The sequence below is a fragment of the Quercus lobata genome, chromosome 7 (assembly GCF_001633185.2).
Source record: "Quercus lobata isolate SW786 chromosome 7, ValleyOak3.0 Primary Assembly, whole genome shotgun sequence".
In the NCBI taxonomy this organism is placed as follows: domain Eukaryota; kingdom Viridiplantae; phylum Streptophyta; class Magnoliopsida; order Fagales; family Fagaceae; genus Quercus; species Quercus lobata.
This window is the reverse complement of record NC_044910.1, coordinates 8907236-8919343: the sequence shown is the minus strand read 5'-3', so window position 1 is coordinate 8919343 and position 12108 is coordinate 8907236.

Genomic DNA, 12108 nt, shown 5'->3' with positions numbered 1-12108 from the left:
AAAAAAAAATACATTAGTCAAAAAAATAAAATTAGAACATTAGGATTGACATAACCAATTTTTTAACTAAATTTTAATTTATTGAGTTACTGGATAAATTAAAATTGCCATCAAGATTGTGCTCTCCACATCACAAGATCTTTGAGAGAGACAGAGACACAGAGACACAGAGGACTAAATGAAAATTTAATTGCTAAGCTACAATGCTAGTCAAATTTGACAATTACCGTAGCTCGCATTTGCCTAATGACAATTTAGCCCAAGAGAACTGATTTTTAGGTTGGACGTGTAAATTTTAACTAAATTAACTAATCCAATTGTAATGTTTTTATAGCCATCAAACTATAATTTTTTTATTGGATACTCAATAGGGTTTGGTTTTTTGCTACTCTCTCTAATAAAGTACATGTATCATCCGTCTATGCCAAAAATCAATGTTCTTATAGCTAAGTTGGCATCTCTCTATGCATAAAGTGTTTGAGGATTTAGAGAGAAAGGGTTTATACTGTAGGGTTAATAGTATATTGTAAGATTTCGAAAAAAAAAATCTTGAAACTTTTTTTTATGAAAAAAAATCTTAACTTAATGATAAAAAGTAATCATTATAGAACAAATGCTAATAGTTGATATTCTATTTTATCTATAAAAATGTGAAAATCATATATAGGTAAAAAAAATTATTCCCAAATTTTTTTTTTTTCTATTTTGTTCTTCACCTCCAGCCCAAAGGTTGTTTATATACTTAGTATCCATTTGGATACGGATGAAAATTCACGCGTCTACGTTTTTGTCTTTTTTTCTTTTTTTGGTGACCAGTGTCTCTTGCATTACTCATGGGACATGAATAATACATTAAGGCAAATGTACAGTGTTTGGGGGATGGAACAGTAATTCAAAAAGTATTTTTTTTATTGTTTTTAGTAATAAGTTTTCAATTTTCAGAAAAATAAGCAATATCCAAACACATTTTGCCTTGTGCCTAAAATTAGCCTTCATTGTTTTGTATTTTTTTTTAGTCCAACAAAAACATCAAGCCAAAGCCAACTAATTGAGTATTTTTTTCCTCTATCCTATTTTGTTTCTTTACTCTCCTAATTTGAAATATTTCACTATTATATGGTTTACTTTTAGAAGTCAATAAGCACGGTTTATATACTTCTTTTTCCGGTTTATTTGAAGCACTTGTGCATTACCAATGTAATGGAGATAAAGAACTGTACTGAAAATTTCCTTCTACAAGCTTGGTATGTATTGCATGCTATTAAAGATGGCAGTAGCGTTTGTTGGGCTAACCTGAGGTGACTAAACCTTATAAAAAATTTTAATTTTAATTTTAATTCAGGTTTCTTTATTTTGGAGAAATAATTCAGGTTTCTAATTTGTTTGGTTTTTGAAAAGAGATTAGTTTAGACTTTTTAATCAACATATTTTTAACTATTTCAATAACAATTACAATATATATTCATAATGCCTTATGATATCTATGAGATCTTGGGTTCAAAACTTCCTATCAGCATCTTGGGACCACCCTTAAAGAATTTCTCTCTGTAATAATATGGTGTGTGTGGAATGGAGAAACTATATACATTGGAGGGAAATTATGTGCATGTATCTTAGTTGAGTGGTTAAAAGTTTATTCTTAACCAAGTTAGCTAAAAGTTCAAGAAAAAATAATTAAAGTTGGGTTGAAGTTGGTTCATGAATCCCTCTTGCTTAATCTTGACAAGCTCCTGAAGATTCTAAGATTAAAAAAATCCTTCATACAGTTTATATGGACGGAAAGTAGCTTTAACTATGGTTTAAATGTTAATAAAAATAAAAATAAAATAAAACTATGGTTTATAGAGCTTGTAAGAATAATAAAATGAACAATTAATAGAGAATCCCGAGAATGATTTAATGGTCCATGAACAACCAAATGTCCTTGGTGAGACACTGGTAGGGTCAAAATGATGATGAAAAATGAGAGAGGGGAACATGTAAGGTTTCTTAAGTAGTTGACAAACACCGTTAGAATCTAACTATTGCAGGGTGGTACCACTGTCCATCATGGTGGAACAATTGCCTAGACCTGTCCTTCCAATCCATTTCATTAACTACCCATTAATCAATTGGGGGCAACACACTGTAGCCATGGATGTGATCACGTTCACTAGACTAGAGATTTGACAAAAAGGTAGTTTTGGGTGAAGATTTTGCCAGAAGAATGGTTCTCTGTCTCAGATGGCCATGCTAAATCAAATTACACTTGATTTTTTGTCTTAATCTCGGGTTACTTTTTATAATTAACAAATCATTAACCACTTCTTTCTAATTCTCTGTATTTTATTGCCTTATATTAAGCCTCAGAACTTTAATTGATCCACTTAGGTCAAATTTGGAACACCCATTGGTTAGCAACATCAATAGTTTAACTCTTTGATTCTCAAAAAAAAGTTTAAAAAAAAAAAAAAAAATTGTTTAACTCTTTAAGCACATGAAAGAATAGTTCAAAGTGCCTTGGTCACCAACAAGGCATTGTAAAGCTAACAAAGTACTACAAAATTAGCTTGGCAGATTCTATAATTATTTTTAATTTGTTTTTAGGATAGCTAGATAGTCAGGGGCAGGGGCAAGGGCAAGGGTAGGGGAGACCTGAGATTTGAACCACTAATTTGAGGTATCACAGTAAAGGATGTTTCTAGACTCAGTATCACTAAGCTATCACCTAAGCCTCGCTTTATAGGATTATATAATCAAAAATCAATGGCTATAAGATCATTTAAGTAGACCAAAATCTTTCAATTATATGGAATAAACTCAAGTACTTGACCTTTCAAATAATAGTCCCTTAAAATCAGGGGTATGAGCTCGTTTAGATGATTTCAACCATTCAACTATAAATGAAGTAGATTTTAATTAACTTAACTGGTACAAAATTTTGTCATCAAATAAAAGATTTAAGGTTTGAACTCTATTTATACTAAAAACTAATTGATATTTTGGCCTGATGATAAAAAACAATCATCATGGAATAAACACTGTAAAAAAAAAAAATATATATATATATATATATATAATTTTAAAAAAAAATTAAAAAGGAACCGACCCGAGTGGGTCCAATCACTTTCGGCAAGGCAATTGATTGAAATCGGACTGAATCGGTTCGGGTGTCTAGTTTAATGAGCACCCGACCTGACCGATTACCAAGGCAATGACTATTTGTACAGTAGCTATATGTTATTATTACTTATTGGATGCACACCCCCTTGCAACCTCTTTTCCTTTTTCTTTTTCTTTTTTTCTTTTTTTTCATTTTTTTTTTTTTTTTTTAAGTTGAGGAGAACATTAAAGTATAAGATTTAACAAAGTTAATTCTTAACAAATAGTTTATGATAGGTCAAGAATGTATTGACTCATTTGGTAAATTAATTAATTAATTAGTCAAATTAATTAATTAGATTTAATTACATGCAATAAGCGTGGTAATACAAACAAATCACCAACTAAATTAAATGCAGTGGAAAATAAATTTGACATAAGTGATTTGTTTATGAATGAGGAAAACTAGCGAGGTAAAACCCCACTAGGTGAATTTAAGGTCACCACTCCTGAGAATCCACTATTATCAAAACAAGTAGTTACAAGTAAAAGGAATCCCAGTACGTAATACCAACCTACAGTTGAATCTTTACCCCAATACCCAATTGGACTTGTAATGTAGCGACAATCTCTCATTTCAATGCACGGCTCTTAGTACGTGACTAATCAATAATGCACAGATCCTGGTACATGACTAACACACCAATTTGAGGAAGATGTTGGCTACAAAGTTCTTCAGTTCATCCAACAATAAAGATCAAGAAGCTCTTTGATTACAAAACCCTTGGCGCAAAGACGCAGTAGCTTCTACAGAGAGGAAGATAAATTAGGGCAAATTGTCTCCGGTCACAATATACATGTATTATCACTTTACATCAAGTTGCATCAATTTACATTCCCTTTGACGGCCCTTAAAATAATTCTTATATATGTTTAAGGTTATGAGAAAAGAAATTCTACACAAATACAGATAGATATGCGTGAAATCAAATCTGAAAATCTGAATTTCGTAATACTTGATAGATATAGTTTCTATCAAGTTGCTGTCGAGCATTAGCATTAAATCTCGATAGATATGATTTGTCAAGCTATCTGTCGAGATTTAATGAACAGCACTTCTTCACTTGTTTCTTGGACAGATTTGCATGGTTTCAATACTAAACTTGAACTCTTATTCCTTAAAATACTAAACCCATCTTAGATCTACTCAATTACAAGTAAAATGCGTTTTGTCAAAGAATTAGCCAATTTACATAACATATGTTTCTAACAAGTCTCACATATGTCCTAACAGTTTATATAAAAAATATATAGTAAACAATTAAATAGAAATTTAATTTTTCTATGGTCTTGAGATAAAAATAATAATAAATTAAAAATATGCAACATTTGTTGTAATACTATATTCCAATCAATTGACATTTTCTTTGAACTATATTGATTTTAAGTGATGTTATTGTAGGGACTGGGTTCGAGCGCTCCTTCTATTGGACGAAAGGTCTCAAGCCTAACTAGCCCAATACAATAAATTTTTAGAGAATGGGTTTAAGAACTAGGTCTTAGTCCGAACCACAATCACTAGACACGGTTGTGTGTGGGCTGAGTAACAAGGAAATAGGTTAAAGTATGGAATTTTACCCTCGGGCGTTTCGTCCGAAAAACTTAGTATTCTTCTTCTTTTTCTTTCAATACTAGGTTACGGAGGTTTTCAAGATCATGCAGACTGCCACAACTTCCTCCTTTTTCTCTCCTCCTACTCTTTTCTCACGATCCCCCATTCTTGGAGGGTCTCTCACATTATATACTTCTTTCCAGTCAATCTTGGCCCTCCACTTATCGATCATGCAAGTCACTACTCGAGTGCTCGTCCCATCAGCCACCTTCTCAAACCCTCTGTGAGTTGCGACAACTAAGGCCACACTGTTCAGGGGTCATTTCCTCATTAATGCGGCCAAAACGTTAATTGGGTGCATTCAATGCGGAGGTGACAGTTTCTCCTTGGATTGCTCCTGCACCATACGCCTATGGGTATTCTACTGTACTTACCCTTCTCCTGAGGGCGCTCTGGGAGGCTGCCTTTACAGGGGTGCTGTTCTCTTCCCTTGGGATTTGGGGTGCTGAGAGCAGGATCGTCCTCGGCAACGCTTCTGGGCCATTTGGGCTTTCTTTGTCCATCCTCGGCCGTTTCTCCATCCTCGGCATGGGTTTTGGGCCCAGTATAAAGTGGGCCGGGGTTGTCAAATTCTTTGGCCCCATAGTTATATTTTAACAAATTATTTAAGAAAAATTAAAATAATTGGAATTAGTTGGTTGATATTGTCCTTTTCTTTGATAAGTTCTTTGAATTTGTTTTCTAATTTATCATTGGGATAGTAATAATAAAAATTATTTTCTTCAAGATTCGCAAAATTTACTTAATAGGATCTTTTAGAATTTTAATTGTGACTCATTATTTTTTAGATGTTTGTCCCTAATCTTAGTTAGTTACAAGTATATATTATAAAATTAAAAGTTATAAAAAAAAAATAATCAATATATATTTCGTTATCAAAAAAAAAATTTAATAACTAATTACCATTGGAAATCTATTATAAGAAATTTAAATAAAAAATTTGATTATTTGAGAAAATAATATATATTAGAAGTATTAAAAGTATGAAAATATATCTAAATTTTTTTCTATGAGTATTGAACTATTGATTGCTTCTAAAAAAAATTATATCGCATCCAAATAAGTAATTTTTTTTTTTTTTTAATTTTATGTTTATATACGGCTTTACAAAAATCTTTGAATGTTTAAATTAAAGAAAATTTTATTTTATTTTATTTTTGAGAGAAAAGAGGGGGGAGGGGGAGTTGATCGCCCCCTTTTGGCTCCACCTTTGCTTTATGACACACGTCCACCTTATTTACTTCTTTTCCTCTCTCTTCCTCTCTCCACTTCTCTCATTCTCCGTTATTTGACCATACCTCACGATTGTCATCAATTTTGCCTTTGTTGCCGTCCCTTCCCATCCTTCTATTATCTTACTTGTCATCAGCATCACACTTTTCCACTCCTTCATTATCAGATCTAAAAGATCCTCACCTCACCTTGTTGATGTCCTCGTCACCTTTGAATTACTTAAATCTCCACTTGATCCCCTCCCTTTAACATCCTCAACGAACCAAACTAATGGAATTGGTCAATTTAATTTACAATTTTAAAAAGGAAATTCAGTCTATAATTTAATCCTTCTACGATTAACATCAGTTGCAAACTTCCAACTTGAGGTGATTGGTCAATTGGTAGGATAATGTTGAACCCGACTTGAAATCAACAATAGTATTCTATTTAGAATGGGTTTAAAAGTTCCCTTATGAACTTCATTCTCCCTTCACCTCAAATTCCTTTTTTCTTGAAATATCCAATTAAGACCCCTAAACTTAATTAATTAATTAATAGAATAACTTAATATAAATTCTACACAATACAGACAGTCCAACCATTGTTATCAATCACCAACTGTAATAGTAAAAACAATAAAATCAATACATAGATTTTGGTGATAAAGTGGAAAAACAGTAGAAGGAAGTTTCAAGAAAAATATAACTCCCGGCAGATCTCAACTCTATAGGAAAATCACTATAGAAGAAATAGCAACAATAATCTATACTTACGAAGTCTTTTACAATTCCAAACGCTCTACGCAATCTCAATAAGAGTCTGTTTGAATACCGCTTATTACTAAATACTAAAAACTGAAAACACTGTAGTAAAATAATTTTCAAATGTGTGAATAGTATCATGGGACTCAATTTTAACTTAATTTTTGTTGTTTTTCGTACTTGCGGGTCCCATGAATAGTGGACAGAACCCACTGTTTAAACGCCAGACACAAAGACGCCAAACGCAATCCAAACTCAACCTAAATGACCCATTGGCCTTCACACCATAATGGCCACTAGAATAATATTGGGTCCTAAGCGAGCAATATACCAAACAAATTTAGATGACATTGTGTTATACAACAACATTAAATTCAACCTTACAAAATACGTGACCAAATTATTGTACTCCATCAATTGACAGCTCAGTCAATAAAGCTTTGCATTAAGAGCAAAATGAGAAGGCTAAACTATACAGCAAATATGTGATGTAAAAGCTATGGTTGTTCAACACAACAACTACTACTACAACATCTACAAGGTTGATCGAGCGAGCTAAAACAGCAGGGCAAATCCAGCATGTTTGGGCAATTGCTTATTTGGCCCCCCACAAAAATAAGCTTCTATAATCTAGCAAAGTATGGATTATATGTGACAGGTTGTACAATGAATTAAAGTGTGTCGGGGAATCTTTGCTAGGAAATAAAAAACAACAGTACCAATTTTAATGTAACATGCTAGCCGATGTGGGGATGCACTCCTTGTAACAGGGCCCTCTTTTTAATCAATCTCTCTAATTTATACATATTTCACATTTTTTAGATGTCAGCACAGGTAAAATGGGAGGGTACTATCTAACCCAAAATATAATAATGTATATTAAAAAGAGTTTTTCCTAGCTTTCATACATATATTAATATATATATATATATATATTAATTATGACAACAAAAAAAATATTAAAACATAAATTGTCTCCTTATGATAAAAAATTGCGGACCGCAAATTTGAGCGGAATTTTTATTTAATAGTTAAAATACTCATAAAAAATCTTTGTGGTAATGTGGTCATATTTTGTATGAAATGCATTTAACATATCAATTACATGTTTAATATTTCATGTTTAGTATAATACCACGATGATCATAAAACCATATTTAATTTCCTATTTAGACTAAAAAAATTCTAACCTAAAACCAATCACCAAAAAGTTTCACAATTTTTTTTTCCCTATCAATTAACGGTAGTCACATCACTTTTGAAAAATTCTAATTTTTCAATGGCAATAGCAATTTCCATACCATAATGAGAAGTAATCATTTCCAATAGGTTTTTTTTTTTTTTTTTTTTTTTTTTTTTTTTTTTTTTTTTTTAACAACAAAGGAATTTACTAAATTAGCTAATACTGACATTTGCTATTTTCTATAAAGAAAATAAACCCTAACTTTTATAAAGATAAATTATATAAAAATTGACTATTTATAACTGTTAATATTATGTAGGTATGATACTTAAAAAAAGGAATGTGTATTGTAGAATGACCGCCACCAAAGGTGGTGGTTTAATTGTCATTAGACTTCTCTCAATTGGTTTTGGTGGATACTAGGTCCTTGGTTCAACTACTATAATCGAAAGCACCTATGAATTATTGATGAAACATTGGTATAATCACATCAAGATTTATCATTTGAGAGAAAAATTACATAAGAGGCACAAAATGTATGCACTGTTTCAATGCTACCAAATTAATCTATGTGAAATGCACAATTTAATCAATGATTTCTTTTTTTATTTCTTCTTCTTTACTTTGTTACTATCAAAAATAACGAAGTTGGGTATTCAAATTGAAATGATTTCAAAAATTTCAGACTTGAATTTACAAAATTAAAAATGTGGGATCTAATATGAAATATGGCATAAATTTTGGGTCTTTTATATAATTTTCCCAAATTATAAAGTCCTAACAGGATGAATTGTAATTTTTATTATTGAATTATATGTCAAAGTTTAATTTTATTCCTAAATTATTGATTGTGTTTATTTCCTGAATTTTCTTTTAAATCCCATATATCCTTGTCCCCATACTTTTCTTTCACAAAAATACTGATTTTTTGGAATTAATTTTATAAATTCAGTGATTTCTACCTTAATTTTAGTCCATACTAATGCTAAATCAAATAGTTTGAAAGAGACTATTATATATATAAATATATATATATATATATATATATTTGTTTCTATCATTTTCCATTTCATAAAAGGTGAAAAAGTAAAAGTAAAAGAAAAAGAAAAGGTAATTTGAACCATGCCCTCCATTCTTAAATTAACTAGGTCATTTATAGGCTTCAATTAAAGAAGGGAACAACCCAATTTTTTACTTTAAGTCAGCGACAGCAAAAAAATAAAATAAAATTTCACCATGTTGTTCCTCAAATTTTACTTTAACTCAATTTTTTGTCCCTCAAATTTAAAATATCACAATTTCATCTATGGAAAAATTTAACACTAAATTAAATTCATTCTAGGTCACTTCAAATTTTTTAATATGCCTCGTCAACGCTCCAATGTCCAATGGCTGTGTATGTGTTCCTTTAACTACATATAATCAGGAAGACAAAAGAAATATAAAATGAATTTTTATGAGATAAATTCTAATTTATTAATTTTAAAGAACAAAAATCAGCTTTAATCAAATTTCATTAATGAAAATTATTTTTTTAAATCTTGTTTTGTATTTTCTTTCTCAATAAAACAACTAAAAATAACATCTCATCACGTTTTATTTCTTCTTCTTTTTTGACTGAATGTTTTTATTATTCTTTGCATTCATCTTCCTCGTACAAGATCTGAAAAGATATAAGTGTAATCGCAAAAACACTTTGACAAAGAAAAATTAACGCGGTTTATCAAAACAATCACGACCTTTAAATGGGGTCATGCCCATCCAATCAAGGGAAAGAAAAAGAAGTAAATTTTGAATATATAGGCCATATTGGCCCACTTTTATTGTGCTTTTTATTTTTTCACTTTATCAATCTCTACCATGTGCAACATTTTCTTCATCTTTGTGTCCACAAGTCTTATCCTTTATCTATTACTAAGAAGAATGCAAGATATCAGATGATTATGAAGATCTCATCATCATAATGATATTTGACATAAAAGACACACACATGCACAAAAATTATAATGGTTTTGCTATTATAGTTTCTAGAGGGTCAAAATCAGTCTAATAAAATTTCACACACTATGGGTTCTTTGACCCATTCGTTCTACATTATAATCGTGAAGAAACTTCTCAGCTTAAAGACAAAGGAAATCCCATTCAAAATATGAATTAGAAAAACTTTCCCTGCAGCTTGAATAGCTAGTCAATTTGATGGATTTTTCGAAGAAAAATTTGTCCTACTCTATTCATGTAACTTCCTCTTCACAATGCTTGGTGAAATAGGAGAAAAAACGTGTGCACTGTTATACTTTAGGACAATCTATCAATATTAGATTCGCAAACTATGTACTGATGAAACTTGAGGCCAAATCAAGGTAAACATTGATTTTTGCCTTTTCTTTTTATATGATACATTAGGAAATCGAAATAATTACTATTTAAAAGAAGTTTGTTGTAAATTTTTAATTTTCAAAACAATCTGTCATCATCTGCTACTGAGGTCAAATAGCCAAATACTGCCTCTCCCATTTTATGAAGAGGCAGGAAAGGGAACTCCAATGTAAAGAGGCATCAATTGGATTTTATTTTAAAATTTATGCTATGGACTTTGTAGTTGGACACTGAATTTTACCTTTAATTAAATTTTAAGAAGATGACCAATATCGCTAATGATTCTGCATATCAAAAATTTATTATGGAAAATTTGTCAACCTCATAAGATAGGACAAGAATCCTTTCAATTTTAAATAAATTCCTAACCACAAAATGAATACATTTGAAATGGAGAAGATTCCATTGTCATAAAATAAAGTGTGTAATAAAAATTCTTCTTATAATAGTGGGTTTATACGGTATAAAATCATGTTATTTAGACTCTGAGATAGATTTAGAAATTATTTTAAAAGAATACCATCTCCTTTCTAATGCTATCTTCATCAGAAAAATTATTAGAATTCATTCCTTTTCAAAACTTTGAAAAAACATTTCACATTAAAAAATTGGACATTGGAACACAAATTATATGCATTGGTAGTAGTTAGGGACATGCAATGCATTCTTTTCTCCACGCTTAGCTCCTCCTCATCACTCCTAGCCATTATGCATACACTTATTTTAGAAACACAATTCACATTAATAAGTGTGACATTTGAGCAGAAATTATACACATTGTAGGGAGCTTAGGGGCATTCAAAGCTTCATAATTCTCCAAGCTTAGCCCCTCCTGTTTACTCCTAGCCATTATGAAACCTACTTGCATTTATGTGCCTTATTAGCATAAAATTAAAGGGACCTTTTTCCCCAACCATAAAGCATGACACTGGATCACATACCAAAAGATCCCACACAATAACTCTTCTCTCATATTCTAAAATTATTTATCGTATTATTATTATTAAAAGTAAGTAACAATTTTTTTTTTCCCACTCTAAGGATGTGCATAGCCCATCCACTTTGATTACATAAAACTTACAAACTGGCGTATTACCAATCACCAAATCATATTTCAAATATTCATTTATTAGGTGATTAAAATCCAACAACTATATACATTGTGACATCAGTTTCAATGAATCTTTTAGGATAATTTCAAAAAAAAAAAAAAAAAAGTCAAATGTACTACAAATTTTATTACTTAAAAACTTACAAATTGATGTTACAATAAATATGATTAATGAATTTCAACCATTAATAAATAAACTATTAAGTTATTTTTTTTTACTAATTGATGACACATCAATTAGTAAAGATTACGTAATAAAACTGATAATACATATGTAATTTACTCATTTCAAGATATTGATTAAAAGAGTTAGATTCCAAAATCTCATAATAGATCACATCAATTCTTTATAATCCCACCAGGTGGTATAAGAGTTAAAACAGGAAATAGTTATATTGGTATATTGATTATAAAAAACAGCATATGATATTGGGGATTAGGATGCATGAATGTTTGGTGTGGTAATGGGGATGATGAATGGGTAGATGGATGGGCATGGGAAGCAAATCTTAAAAGGGAATCAAAAGAAATTGCCCTCTCTTTGCCACCACTCTCCCCACCTGCTCAAGATATGGTAAGCGCCACATGATTTCACACCCAGGGAAAAAGGCACCTCTGCTGACCTCACCTGTATCTCTTGGGGGATTTTCTTGGGTCCCACTCTTCTCCTCTCTTACCCACCTCCCCCACATCACTCTCAACTTTCCCA